Genomic DNA, 15,542 nt, shown 5'->3' with positions numbered 1-15,542 from the left:
GGATTATTATTATTTTATTATTAAATTGTGCTGAGGTCACTTTGCCTTTCAATAAAACCAGTTGAGCACTGGGGTTAGTGTAATTGTCTCCCACCAAAATTTCAGGCCTTGTGCCTAAAATAAAAAGGATTATTATTGTTGTTGTTTTCATTATTATTATTATTAAGGTGGTGAACTGGCAGAAATGTTAGCATGCCAAGCAAAATGACTGGCAGTATTTTGTTCGTCTTCACATTCTAAGTTGAAATTCCACTGAGATCGACTTTGCCTTTCATCCCTTCAGGGTTGATAAAATAAGCACCAGTTGAGTAATTACCTCCACCTTAGCGGAGGCAGAGATATTGTTTGCAGTCATGTTTGTATGTTTGTTTGTCTATGGACAAGATATCTTAAGAACTGCTGGATGGATTAGGATGAAACTTTCAGGGATGTTTGACCTCATAACTGGCACAAACTGATTAGATTTGGGGATTGATCCGGTAATGGACAAGGATTCTGGATTATTTTTCCTGTTTTTTTACTTAATCTTTGAGAGCGGTCGGGTTCATTTTTAGTATTCTTGTTTGTGAGAGCAGTCGAGTTAATTTCAGATATTCTCATTTTAAAAATCATCTCTGGCTAATTGTTGAGAGGACGTTGGTGTTGCCTTGGTGGAGGTTTGCGCTCTCTGAGTATTATTATTATAATTACCATCATCAAGGCAGCAAGCTGGCAGAATCATTCACATGCCAGGCAAAATGAGTTCAAATTCCGCAGTGGTCAACTTGGCCCTTCATCATTTCTGGGTTGATAGATAAAATAAAGTTTCAGTCAAGTACTGGGGTCAATTTGATTTATCCCTTATCCCAAATTTGTGACCTTGTACCTCCTAAAGACATTAATATTATCTTTATTATACTTTATTATAAAGTATTATTAATTATAATTGAGATGATTTAGATAAAAATGTATAAAGTAACTAAGACAAATATTTAACTAACTTACATTAGATATGAACTTAAACCTAATTAACTGTTCTTGGATGATTACAAATAAAACCTGGGGACTGCTTTGCGTATATAAATTGCCACTGAAACTAGAATATTTTTTAAAATCAATTTATAACAGCAATATGATCAAAATTAAATTAGACTTATATGTAAAAATGTGCAGTTCAATTTGTTAACATCTAAACCCTTGAGCCAATAAGGTAGCCTCTACACAGTGGTTCAAACTCCTAGAAATAGCAGTCAAATCTTCGTCACATCACACAGTCGTTTCAAAAAGGATGGGCCACACTGGCTGATGTAATCCTAGATATACACAATGCTCAAGTTAAAGGTGGATGGCTATGACTGGAAATTCTTTGATCATTGTTTAAATGGTCCTTGTACATGCATGACTGATATTTATTTTATCAACTTTGATGAGATTCAAAAACAAAATTAAATACTATCAAACACTCGGTCCAACAATATAATTTTTACCACTTCACTTTTACAGTAGTCTGTTATACAGGCACAGGCATGGCTGCGTGGTTAAGAAATTTGCTACCCTATTTATATGGTTTTTGGGTCAGTCTATGGCATCAAACCTTGGTTAAATGTCTTCTACTACAGCCCTGGTCTAACCAAAAAATTTGAGAATAAATTTCATAGACAGAATCTAAAAAGAAACCCATTATGTGTGTTTGTCTTTATTGTAATATTGTGTGCTAAACGTGAACAGATATGGTCATACGAGTGACAGTGTTTTGCAATTGCTCTTAAAAACATGTCCAGACAAACGGATTAAGTTGATTACATCGACCCCAGTGCGCAACTGGTACTTAATTTATCGACCTCGAAAGGATGAAAGGCAAAGTTGACCTCGGCGGAATTTGAACTCAGAACGTAACGGCAGACGAAATACGGCTACGCATTTCACCCAGCGTGCTAACGTTTCTGCCACTTTGCCGCCTTTTTAAAAGAAAATATTACCTTGCTTAGAAACAAGTGAGGATTGGTAACACAAAGAGCATCTAGTCATAGAAAATCTGCCCCAATGAATCTTGTCTGACCCATGCGAGGATGGAAAAGTGGACATTAAAATGACAACAACAACGACGACGATGAACACAAATTTTCAGAAAGTCAATAGTAATTGAATCAACACCAATATAGTACCGATACATATTTTTTACCAACCACAAACAAAAGAAAAGCAAAAATCAAACTATGAATGCAGAGAAATGCTCTATGTTTCTGCTATTTGATTGCCTTTTATAATAATAATAACGATGTCTTGGCACGAAGCCAAAAATTTTGAGGAATGGGGACAATTGATCAAATCAACTCCAGTATATGTTTGGTATTTATATTAACAACCCTGAAATAATGGAAAGCAGGTTTTGAAGTCACAATGTAAAGGGACATAACTAAACCCAGCAAGACATCTAGTCTGGCGCTCTCTTAATTCTGCCATCTACTGTCTAAACAATAGTATAAATGATTTCTAACAGACACAAAGCAATATATTTTGGGGAAGGGTATAGATGATTATATGAACAACATTATTTGAACAATATCCATTTTACTGATTCTGAAAAGGTGAAAGGCAAAGATGATCTCTGTAAGTTTGAACGCATTACACAACTAACTACCACAAATGCCCTACCATTTCAACCATTTAATGTCCTCCACTATCCTTATTAATCATAACGACGATCTATATTCATACAAAACAAAAGAAATACAGTATGATTTATTACTATTGACTGCTAAATTTGCTTTACTATTTAAAATAATCATAATTATCCAGTTTAGTTTTCAAGTATTTAAAGACATTTAAATTTAGAAAATATACTTTTAAATAATAATAATCCTTTCTACTAAAGACACAAAGCCTAAGATTTGGTAGGAGAAGACTAGTCAATTACACTGACCCCAGTACTCATCTGGTATTTATTTTATCAACCCCGAAAGGATGAAAGGCAAAGACAACTCTGGCAGAATTTGAACTCAGGATGTAAAAACGGATGAAATACCACTGAGCATTTTCCTTGGTGTGCTAACAATTCTGCCAACTCATCGCTTTAAAAATAATAAAAATTCTTTCTACAATAGGCACAGGCCTGAAATTTGGGGAAGGGCGCTAGTCAATTATATCAACCTCAGTATTCAACTGGTACTTATTTTTTGACCCCAAAAGGATGAAAGGCAAAGTGGAGACCTTCGCAGAATTTGAACTCAGAACATAAAGATGGACAAAATGCCACTAAGCATTTTGACTGTCAGGCTAACGATTTTGCCAGCTCACCACCTTAATAATAATAATAATCCTCTTTACTATAGGCACAAAATCTGAAATTTTAGAGGAGGGAGCTAGTTGATTACATCAACCCAAGCACCTAACTGCTATTTATTTCACCCACCCTGAAAGAATAAAAAGAAACGTCAAACTTGATAGCATTTGAACTCAGAATGTAAAAACGGACAATATGGCGCTAAGCATTTTGTCCGGTATGGTAACAATTCTGCCAGTCCGCCATCTTAACAACGATTTTATCACAAAGCCAGCAATTTTGAGAGGAGCGGAAGTTGATTACATTGACTCCAGTGCTGAATGGATACTTATTTTATGGACCCTAGAAGAATAAAAGGCAAAATCAACCACAGCAACATTTGAACTTGGAACACAAAGAGAGAGCATTTAGTCTGGCATGGTAACGAGGCCTGAAATTTTGGGCAAGACAGCTAATTGATTACATCAAGCCCAGTATTTGAATGGCACTTAATTCATCAAGCCTGAAGAATGAAAGACAAAATCAACCCTGGTAGTAATTGAACTTAAGACATAAAGAGGCAGAAAAAAACACTACCAAGCATTTTGTCCATGTGGTAACAATTCTGCCAGCTCACCTTAATAATTAATAATAATAATAATAATAATGATGATGATGATGATGATGATGATGATAATAGTACTGTCTAAGGTCCTTGTTTTGACTTGAGAGACGGAACAAACCCCTGGTAAACACAATATCTTCAATCAACATCACGATATTCAATACTATGTGACGTCTTAAATAATAATAATCCTTTCTACTAAAGGCACAAATCCTGAAATTTTGGAGGAGGGAACTAGTCGATTACATTGATTGCAATGTGTAACTGGAACTTATTTCATCGACCCCAAAAGGATGAAAGCTAAGTCAACCCCAGCGGCAGCTGAACTCAGGATGGACAATAATAATCCTTTCAAGGCCTGAATTTTTGGAGGAGGATGCCAGTCAATTACATCAATCCCAGTGCTTGACTGGTATTCATTTTATCAACCCTGAAAGGATGAAAAACAAAGTCAACCTCAACAGAATTTGAACCCAGTTCCTAGAGATGGATGAAATGCTGCCAGGCATTTTGTCTGCCAGCTCACCACTCTAATAATAATAATAATAATAATAATAACAATAATAATTCTTTCTACTATATGTACAAAGCCTGAAATTTTGTGGGATGGGCTAGTCAATTACATTGACCGTAATGTTCAATTGGTACTCATTTTTTCGACCCGCAAATGGATGAAATTTGAACACAGCATGTAAAATTAGACAAAATGACACTAAGCATTTTGTCTGGTGTGCTAATGGTTCTGCCAGTTCGACACTTTAAAAATAATAATGAAAGAATTTAGTTTCGCCCAACAACTTATTTCCTTATTATTTCCTTTTCTATGAGGATCATGTTTTATTTAAGAGTTAAGCTAAACCCATTGTCACTAACTTCGAGACTGAATCAACTGGTTTTGCTACTATTAGAGTTTACTAGTGATTCCTACACAAGTTTATTAAAAATGCATAGCTTTAATAAATATATAACTGGAAATAGATATTTAAAATATGTGCACAGGCAAATGTCTGCAAGTATGCATGCATGCGTATGTACATGCGAATGGTTATGAGAATTTGCATATATATAAATGATTTTGCATATGTATCTTTGAATGCAATTAGTTTCAGAAATGTTTGCGTGTATGCAAACAGATGTGTACTAATGCGTATTCACTTGCGTAGAGATAAATGTGTGACTACATACAAGTATATATATATAAGTGTATGTATGTAAAGGTAGATGTCTACATGTGTGGGAGGCATACACATGTGTAAAAATGTTGTCTAAGTACAGTGTACGCATGTGGGCTTTTGTGTGCGCGCATGTATGTGGACTTTTGTGTGCGCGCATGTATGTGGACTTTTGTGTGCGCGCGTGTATGTGGACTTTTGTGTGCGCGCATGTATAATAAACATACAATACATCATATACACATATATAATAATAATAATTTGATTTTGATTAAACTTTTAACATCAAATTCAGAATAAAATTTGAAGACGGAACCTATATACTAGATGGCGTTAACAACACTAACTACATATGCACGCACATATATACATAACGTGAAACTATTAGTAGTGCTTTTGGTTATGCATTAGATTGATATATACATATATATACACACACACACACAAACAGAGAAAGAGAGAGCGACGCTATGAAACAAGGGAGGATAAAATGTACTATAAAAAGGACCCAGTCAGCATCAAAAGATTTTATATAATTCTTTCCAAATATCCTCGTTACTGGAGTATGTAATAATAGAAGGGTATAAAGCTTCTTTAAGTCATGTGCCTCTCACTCTAGACAACTTAATGGCCTATGGATTATACATATCTTGCTACCTGTGTCATAGTGTAGAATTACATTGAATAATCGAAAATGTTTGAACAAATATAGAAGTTCTAGTATGAACCAAAATACTTGTGGTTTCCAATTAGTAAAATATATATAAATGTTTAGATCCTGTTTAGTGGCTGTTCAAAATTAACTCTAAAATCAGACAACGCTATGTAACACTTTTCGAAAAAGATTTCATTTTATTTTAATCTATTGGGCTGGTTAGGAGTATAATTAAGTTATTGCACAGAATAATTTGGATATACTTTAATGAAAGTCTTTACTTTGTATTACAACATCCTTTAAAGTGATATATTGATGCGATTTAAATCGCAATCATATGACATGGCAAAGAAGGGGTTACCAAGAGGTCTCTCGATAATTTATCACGCTAAAGTATATTTGTGACAATACATTAAAAAGAAATGTTAACGCTCTAAATAATTAAATGTAAGTTCTGAAATATAACTATGACTGCAAAAGCTACTAAAAGAATGTGATCACAATAACTGCGCATGTGCTTTTATCACACCACTACTTAGAGTAGTAGTATTATCCCTTCCACTCTTTAACTGAAAAATTTGCTGAAAATGTAGAAAAATTTAATTCTAGAATTGTAATCTACTCCTATCAAAATGCCAGTAGCCAATTAGCTACTTATAACTAATGTGAATTGAATATATTACAGAGAAAAAGTAGTGTTTAAAATGGAAAACTTTTTGAAGTGATTAAAATGACAACAGGCATGAAAGAAATAGTTATACCTCTACAGAATTGAAGTTCAATTTGAGAAAAGATTAAATTTTATGAAGAAAAATATGCAATCAAATAGACAGATAAAGTACTATACAGTATAACAACTCTTTTAATGGTTTGTTTGAAATAAATGTTAACATTTAAACAGATTCCTTAGACGATCACGACAAAGGCGACAATAAATTGTTGAATGTATTTTAACAGAAAATTAATTCTACGTGTATGTAACAGAGTATCTTACCTTACATTGAACATTTTAAAAGAATACATAATATACAAGTCTGTCCAAGATGGCGAGTATTTTTCCTTTCAGAGAAATTATGCACTAAATAGGTGTTACCACTGGGGCTGCTTAAAACTGCAGTTGCATGCATTGCGCATGTACTACGACCAGGCCACTCCTACCACGTTGACGAAGGCAGAATGATAAAGCTAAGATAAGATGCATTGAAGCAGGCACAGCATTTGTTGCAAGAAATCTGTGACTATGTGTAACTACTTATTTTGGTATACTATTTATCTAAATTGCGACGACAGCAGCTTGGTTGTTCACTTAATTTTCTAAGTTTATTACACACACACCGAGCACGATAAGTGTAAAAATGAACGCATGCACGTTCAACCTCTGTGAGAAGTTATACTAACGTTACGATGAATTTACAAGATATCTGGTTTAAAGAAAGATTAAAAGTTGTTTTACATTTTACTGGAAATGCATTACAGCAAAATTAGAGACTTTTCAAAATATCACTAAAGTTATTGGTAAAAGAAAAAAATGCTGGAATAAACTAACTTGATCAAGGTAAAACAAAGTAAAAAGTTGCTAAATGTTATTTGAAAACTATTTCCTTACATGAATTTTATCTAAACTAAAACTTGTAAGATATATCTCATTAGGATAAAAAATCCTGAAAAGTATTCAAAACTGAATTCTAAGTTGGGGGAAAATGAAATTCATAAAGTAACTAAAAAATATATCCAGCCCTAATGTAACTGTTGAAAAGGGAGGGGGATGAGTAGTAAAGAGGGGAAGATTGCAACGGTTGCAAGAAGCATTTAATTTAAATACAGTTGATTCGTTCAATTTAGATTTCAAAAATTCAACTATTTGTGATAATTTCAGAATAAAATTACAACTAAATATTATCAAATATTTATTGATTTATTTTAATTTAAAGATAAAAAGTAAAAATTAAGATTTGAATAATATTGTAAGTTGAATTTTGCACTATTCATCAAGTTATATTGAATTCAGCAAACCAATGCAACAGATATGATTTACTTCAAAATTATTTCATCTACATGTACAGATATTAAACTAACCAAGTAGTTTGTTTTAAGTATTATATATCTATTTTCCAATTAATATAAACCGAATTTCAATAATTTAGAGTTTTTCATTGCGCATGTGTTTCTTGCCATGAAGAAAACTCTATACTACTGTAGGTTATATTTCAGTGCATTATAAATAGAAGAAAAAGACACTTTGCTATATGTAAGTAAAGCAAATTTTTCTTTCGATTTCTCCAGCGATAAAAGAATTTCTAACAAAGAAATCTTTTTTAAAAAATTAAGTCGTTTCAGTAAAAATAATAACACTGTATGTTTGTGTTATATATATATATATATGCATATGTACATATATATATATATATATGCACACACACAAACATACCCACCTACTATGATTTTTTTTTTTTATCTTGTAAAAAGAAAAATCACACGGTAGAGCTTCACATAATATAATTAGAAATAAATTACTGCAAAAAGAACCTTATTAATCTAGAATTGATAAGCGATAAATATTACATGTAGTTAAAAAAGCAGTGTGAGACAATATCAGTTAGAATTATACATCACCAATGAACAGCTTTTAAATTTCCTATTACATAGCCATCGTTGCAGATATCTCGATTCAGTTGTTCTACAGAGGTCGTATATGCGCATGCGTTTTTGCCACACCACTCCTACCAGTTTTGAGAAGACTACATATTCTGTGTGCTGAAATCCACATGGAAGAAATAAAGTTGAAATATAAGTACAAATTCTCATAGGAAATTTGTCATTAATAATTAAAAGTTTGCTGAATACTATAACTATCTGTCAATTAGCACACTAACCTACTAAATCCTCTATGCAATCATTTAAAAGTCTGCTTGCTATAAAGTACATACTTTACATTGTTTCAGCTCTACAAATATCAATTTAATTCCCACCTCGCTTCCAAAGTCTTCTGTTTTAACTTAAATTGCTTTTCATTTTGTTTTTCTTTTTAAGAAAAAAACTCGCTTGGATTAATATTCAAAGATAATGTAGGAAAAAAAAATGAAACAAAAAACAGCAATCAATTCTGATTAAATATGTATAAAATCAACTTGGCTATGAAGTAATAGTTCTATTACTTAAGAGCTTTGTACTGGTTTCATAAAACCTGAAGAGAGTAAAAGCAAGTTGTTGCCCTTACCTGCCAGCAGAGCACACATGACCCAGACAGGAATTTTAGTGAGTTGCAAAGAGTATGCCAGATAGTAAAGATCTTACCCATGACCTCAATGACTTATTCCCATTGCAATACTAAGCAGTGAAAAAAGAAACAAAACTGACGCCTGCTTCTTTCTGTAATAAAATGACATGGTCTGATAAGTGACCTGAAGGAGGAAACTACCTATACCTTGTAAGTGTGTGCGTGTCTATATGTGTGTGTGTGTGTGTGTGTGTGTGTTTATACATATATATATATATATATACATATATATATGTATATATATATGTATATATATATATATGTGTATATAGATATATATACATATATAACAGACAGACACACTCTCATGCATAATTACTCCGTGTACATGAGAAGGGGAACCCCGCTGTCTCATTTTACATACATTAAACACTATGCCCACATTTTGGCAATGTGGTTGCGCAGTCACCGGCTTCTATATAGCTACGCATGCGCTATGTTATATTTCTTAGGATGTACAGTCATCGTCGACAGAAATGAAAGGAGTACCTCATGTCAGGTCACTAAAAAGATTAAGAATCTGTCCCGCCATCTTTGTACCACATGGTATATTCAACAATATATTAAATACAACAATAGACCAGAAAAAAATAATTACATGTGGCAATAATAAGTAAATAAGATGACTTCAATTTGAAAAATACATCAAAGGATTTTATAGCTGTTTTTAACAGAAAGGGAGGGAAGTACCACAAATCAATGCACCAAGTACAAGCTATTTCCATATTAAAAACAAAAATAATATTCAAATATAATACATTTTTCAGAATGGAACATACAAGAGGTATGCCATTTCATTAAAGATTTTTAAAAAAAAACCCTACCCAGTAACAAATGAAATATCATGACTAAGTAACTGAATTGAGTTCTATTATTATCATTAAGAGGCATAAAAGATAGCTAATATACAGTAAATGATTCACATTCAAAAAGGGAGAAGATGGCAAAAGAGATGGAGATATTATGAAACAGCGATGCAATAAATTTCACAACAAAATGTTATATCGGCAATGATTAAGTAATTTCAAACAAGCAACAAAAAAAGGTATTGAGTAATCTGTAAAAGAATATAGATCATTATCAAAACAGAATTAAATATGCAGACAGTCATGGGTTTACATTTAAGTCTGCCTCGCCTCCATCTTTTTTAGTAGTCAAATGCTGTGCTTAGCTGCTACTTACCACACAGTGGCAACAATTTTATAGGCATAATTCAACAGGGCCTTTCGTTAGCTGATGCTGCTGCAGTGATTACAAGGTAACAATCCATTAGGTCATACATAACATGTCTGGTGAACCCAATCTGCGGGGACCACTTTGCCTAAGTCCTTGCCACGGGCTAGTTTACAGGTTTAACTAATCTGACCTCATCTTAGAAAAGAGTTCTTGGAAGGGGAAGCCATAGTCAAATTTCTGCAGCCAGTTACCGGCATTGGTATTGTTGAAAAAGAACAAATCTCCTTTGACAGAATTAAAAGTATAAAGCATAAAACAAAATACATAAGGCTTTCAAAAATAGTTAAACTGATTACTATTCATACCATAATTAAGTTTTGTATGCCATATATCATTGAGGAATTAAAAAAAAACATATGATGTAATCAACAAAAAACAATGCAAGTATATCATATCCATGTAAGTAGCAGACATGCCGGTTAGTTAATCATGATGAGCTAGTATAAGTAATTTATACAAATATATTTCTTCTGAGTATGTGTGATAAGTCCAACAAGTAGGTCTCACAGTAACATATATTGCCAATTCTCATTTCATATTCAGCTTGAATTAGAATGAGTGAAACATTTTCACACACAGCTATAGCTTGCTGTAGACTAGAAGCTAACTCTACTTCATAGCCAATCCGCCATTCTGTTATACTTAACTGTGCTAGCATGTCAATTGGTGTCTAAGAATAAGAAAGAGAATAAAGGAAGGAATAAACTTAGATAAACAGGAGTAGAAGGAGGAGGGAAATAGAGATAGTGTGTGTCTGTGTGTGCGCGCTTGCGTAGTTCTCGTCTGAATAGAAATTTAGAAAAGATACACTCAAGGAAAAATATTCAAGGATTTACTATCAACTTCAAGGGTCTACTTTAAAACAGAAGATAAATACTAGGAGTTTTAAATATTCACTGATGACTAAAAAACAAAAAATATTTTTGAAATTCGAAGTGATTGTTAACTACATTTTGCTGCTGGCTAAACGGTAAGCTATGTGCGTGTGTGCATGTGTGAGTGTGTGTGTGTGTGTATTCTTAAATGATGTAGTAAAAAAGAAAAACAATTAGAGGAATGTTAATATTATATGTTAAAATAATAAGTATACAAAATTTTTATCACATCTGCTACTACTGTCTAATTATGTAATTTCACATTTAAGATGGTGAGACTTTTTCAGTAAGATATTAAATAGGTCTTTTGGCATGTAAAACTACTGCAATCATTTCATTTACCTCCCAGGTCTTATATGCTAGTTAACTGTTTGAATGTGTATGCATGCTAGGCAGCTTACAAAGAGGGTGATATCACTATAAACCATGAACATTTGATCTAAACGCCTAGCAGCTAGACAGCAGAGCTAAGCTAGTTGGTAGGCAGACTACTGTGGAACAGTAGCTAATACTAGTTACGAGCAACAAAGCTATCTTGATTCATCGAGATTTTACAGCTGATGTAATTTCATTGATGGCCTTATTCATTGTCTGCTGCTTTATTCTGCTAATTTTGCTATACATTTTGTACATACACACACTTTATTCTTCCTTTCTTTCTCTCCCCCTCTCTCTCTCTCTCTATCTGTTTATCCACCCATCTAACCATCTATCTCTCCATCTATATTAATTTCTTTTAAAAAAACCTTAGCCAGAGCAGGTGTACAAAGGTAAAAAGAAAAGTGTTCATGAAGGGATATGATCTAAGTAAAAGAGGAATGTATGATAAAGTGCTTTGTGATTTGTTAAATATTCTCTTTTATTCAACTATAACACTATGTGACAAGTTATTAAGATCAAATAACTAGAAATATTAATCAAATGAACATATTCTATTTTACTTTCCATTTTCAACATTTGACAATTTCACAAAAAAAAGAATTTAAAAAATGAAGATAAAATGTTAATATAAAAATAAGCAGAGTTCTTCAGAACAATACAAAATATTGCAAATATTTTTTAATAAAAATAACATTTGGATGAGAGATTCCCTTCTCTTCACACAAGTAACTGTTTCTAACTTAGGCATAAGGCCGACAATTTTGGGGAAGAGTTGGAGGGGGGGGTAGTCGATTACATCAACCTCAATATTCGACAGGTTCTTTATTTCATCAACCCTGAAACAATGCAAAGCAAAATCAATTTCAGCAGGATATGAACCCACAACATAAACAGCTGGAAAAAATACAAGGCAATTCTGCCAGTTTGATGTAATAATAATAGATAATAACAATTTCTACTACTGGCACAATGCCTGAAATTTTGGGAGAAGGGGCTAGTTGATTACATAGAACCCAATACTCAACTGGTACATATTTTAGCCATCTCAAAAGATGGAAAGTTAACCTTGGTGACATTTGACTCAGAACACAAAGAGCTGGAAAAAATACTGCTAAGCATTTAGTTTGATGCACTGCTAAGTCTGCCAGTTTGCTGCCATAATAATGATAATGATGATTATGATTTTTTCATAAATATAAAGCCACAAATTTTGGAGAAGAAATGTAGATTTTTAATTGCCTCTAGTACACGTAATTTATTCTATTGATCCTAGATGGATGAAAAAGTGTGATTTGAACACAGAATGTAAAGGGACGTAACTAAATACTTCAAGACTTTTTTCCCCAACGTTTTACTGATTCTGCCATTCCGCTGCTCTACAATAATGTTCATCCTTCACATTATTTAACATTTAATCTCAGTAAGGAATTCTATGTACAAACACATTGTAAATGATCTCGTCATATGTCAATAAATTTTTAGTATAATTTTTTTTTTTTTATGATTATGAACAAATGATGCAGTTACTTTTCAGTAATTTTTAATGTAAAAGAAAAAAGGAAATGATTTGTTCATAAATAGTACCTGAATTACAAAGTAATAATTCAAAATATTTTACAAAAATCATTTTTTAAATAGGATATGTTATGCAGATAAATGTCATTATGATCTGTGGGCAAAATAAAACAAAAAAAAAAGCCTTAAATTTTAAACCACTTTGATTTAATACTATTGTTCTATTGATGCATATTTGGAAAGAGAATTCTAAAACTAGACTGTCTTACTTTCAATCCTTCTTTAGCTTCTTAAGCTTTCCAAACAGTTAAAAACACACATGTTCTGAGTTCAGAGAGTGTGTTTAAAGAGGAAAAGAAAACATAAATACAAATTTTACTATGATAAATAGATAGGTAGGAAAACTGTGATGGTGTTAGCTTCCCTATTATGCAGTGTTAACATTATTTTTTAAAAAAAGACATGTACAAACCATTAACTTTTGGTCAAATTGGCATTTTGACAGTGATACCAAAAGGACTGCTAAATAGAATTTATAGGTTCCATTTTATTGTTCTACAATAAACTATAAGTCAGGGACATTGAAACATGAACATTTTTAGACTTAAAAAATATTGATACTAAAAGTACATATTACAGAAAGTGATAAAGGAAATGTAGACAGTGTAGCTTCTAGTTATATCAATGCAGCATGGTTTTATTGAGAGACAGCTTGTTGTTCTGATTCAGTTGGCATATTCATTCATTTAGTGATTAAATTGATTAATTCCAACAATGAAACAAAGGTAACAGAGATTATATTGGACATCCCTTGTGAAGTATGTTACTTTTGCTTCACACAAAGAAAATCTGTTCAACTTCAGAGTAGGAGCATTTCAAGTGATGTGAGACTAGTAACAATATGCAAAGGTGCTTTACTTTCTTTTTGTTAGTATTTATAAAAATGTTTTTTGCATTACTTATTGGATAATATATTTGCAAAAGGATAATGAATTGAAAATGTTACAACCAAATATTTTACCTTATCACAAGAACAATTCAATTTCAATTTAGTTGATTGAATCAAGATCTCCTGTACTGCATTCAAATGTTAATGAAGATAGATGATATGTTAGGTGACAAGCACAGAAGTGAATTTGTTGCAAAAGAGAAAATAAAACCTGGTGGTAAACAAATCATATGTATCTGGAAATACTGAACTTTTTTTTTTAATGAAAATATGATACTGTCATGAAAGCAAAGAATTTGCAAATAAATGTTTTGAAGTGTAAAATTGACCACAAAATTTATTTTAAATGGATAAATTCTACATATATTGAAACAAACATTTAGTATTATTGGTAAGATTATAAATATATATATCTAAAATTTCATTCATATTTTTATAATTTTAATTAACATTAAATGTAGCTGATATTGATGACTTCGCAAATATAATCCTGAAAAATATGCAAAATGCTAATCATTTGAAAAATACTTCATAAAATTTACTTGTCTCACTTGAAATTTTGGTAATAAATGTATAAATGCAAATGTCAGTAACAGCAAATCTCTATGATCTAATCCATAACTGTATACCTGAGTACATGACAGTAGGGTTAGATACTTAAGCCATGGAAAAAACAAAACTGATTTTGGTTTTTAAAAGAATGGGAAATTGTAATGTTAAGTAGTAAACAAATTTAGATAAACTTGTATTGTTGGGTTAATCAATAAACTGTAGGCATGTTAGGAAGAGTTCCAAATGGATACAATTTGAGAAAGGTAAGACTGTTTTGAGTGGAATTTTGGGGAAAAGATACATTAGGGGTGATAGGAAGATGAAAGTCAGGTGCAACAAGTGTGTATACATGGGAATAGTATATATTCAGCAGGTTCAGAGAATTGTGGTAATGGTAAAGAAAAAAGACATAACTGAACTAGCCTGATGGTGCACAAGTAAAATGTAAGCTAATGGAACTAGTTGATTTATCATTTGTATCAAAACTGGGCCTTAAAACAAACACATTGGTGCTGAATGCTTGAAGAGTTAGTCAAGATTTGGACAATTGCTCCCTCTCATGAGAATTTACATAATGTTTATTAAAATGATTAATATATTTATAAATTCATTTTAAGTGTTGTACATCTGAAATACCTTCAAAAAAACAAGATATATAATATAATGAAGGTATTCCTTAATTTAACAATGCTACTGCAAAATAATAGAATACTGCGAAAACTTCAGAGCAAATCACAATTTAGATGCAACAATACCAGTATTTAAAGAAAATCCAAAAAATAATCTCATCAAAATTTCTATGTATGTAATTATTAATTTGTTATTTAATAATAATAATAATAATAATAATAATAATAATAATGATAATAATGATAATAATAATAATAACAACAACAATAATAACAGTTGCTTGATCCTAGCTATATTAAACAATGTTGATCTGCAGCTAGGCAATTGGTCATACAAGACTGATGTGTTTTATAGATTTATATAATTTTAAGAATGCAACTGTTTTCTACATGCAGTGGATAACCATAAAAAGCCTTAAATGGTTTCCCAGCAGA

At 31.9% G+C, this 15,542-nt stretch overlaps 1 protein-coding gene and 1 long non-coding RNA gene across 2 annotated transcripts in view; one reads left to right on the top strand and one right to left on the bottom strand.

Moving 5' to 3' along the window:
* The window catches only part of LOC115221517, a 180,202-nt gene extending 169,703 nt beyond the window's left edge, over positions 1-10,499 (bottom strand). Inside the window, exons 1-2 of the transcript XR_005002862.1 lie at positions 10,153-10,499; positions 8,307-8,447 (exon numbers count right to left, since the gene is read on the bottom strand). The gene's annotated coding sequence lies outside the window, so the exon portion shown is untranslated. The remainder of the gene's footprint in view (positions 1-8,306; positions 8,448-10,152) is intronic.
* Positions 10,500-11,048: 549 nt separating this feature from the next.
* Positions 11,049-15,542, top strand: part of LOC118766953 — a 35,711-nt gene continuing 31,217 nt past the window's right edge. The window contains exon 1 of the long non-coding RNA XR_005002863.1: positions 11,049-11,176. This is a non-coding gene — a long non-coding RNA (uncharacterized LOC118766953). The remainder of the gene's footprint in view (positions 11,177-15,542) is intronic.

Source organism: Octopus sinensis, linkage group LG18 (assembly GCF_006345805.1).
Source record: "Octopus sinensis linkage group LG18, ASM634580v1, whole genome shotgun sequence".
NCBI classification, from domain to species: domain Eukaryota; kingdom Metazoa; phylum Mollusca; class Cephalopoda; order Octopoda; family Octopodidae; genus Octopus; species Octopus sinensis.
This window is presented reverse-complemented; position numbering and strand designations above follow the sequence as displayed.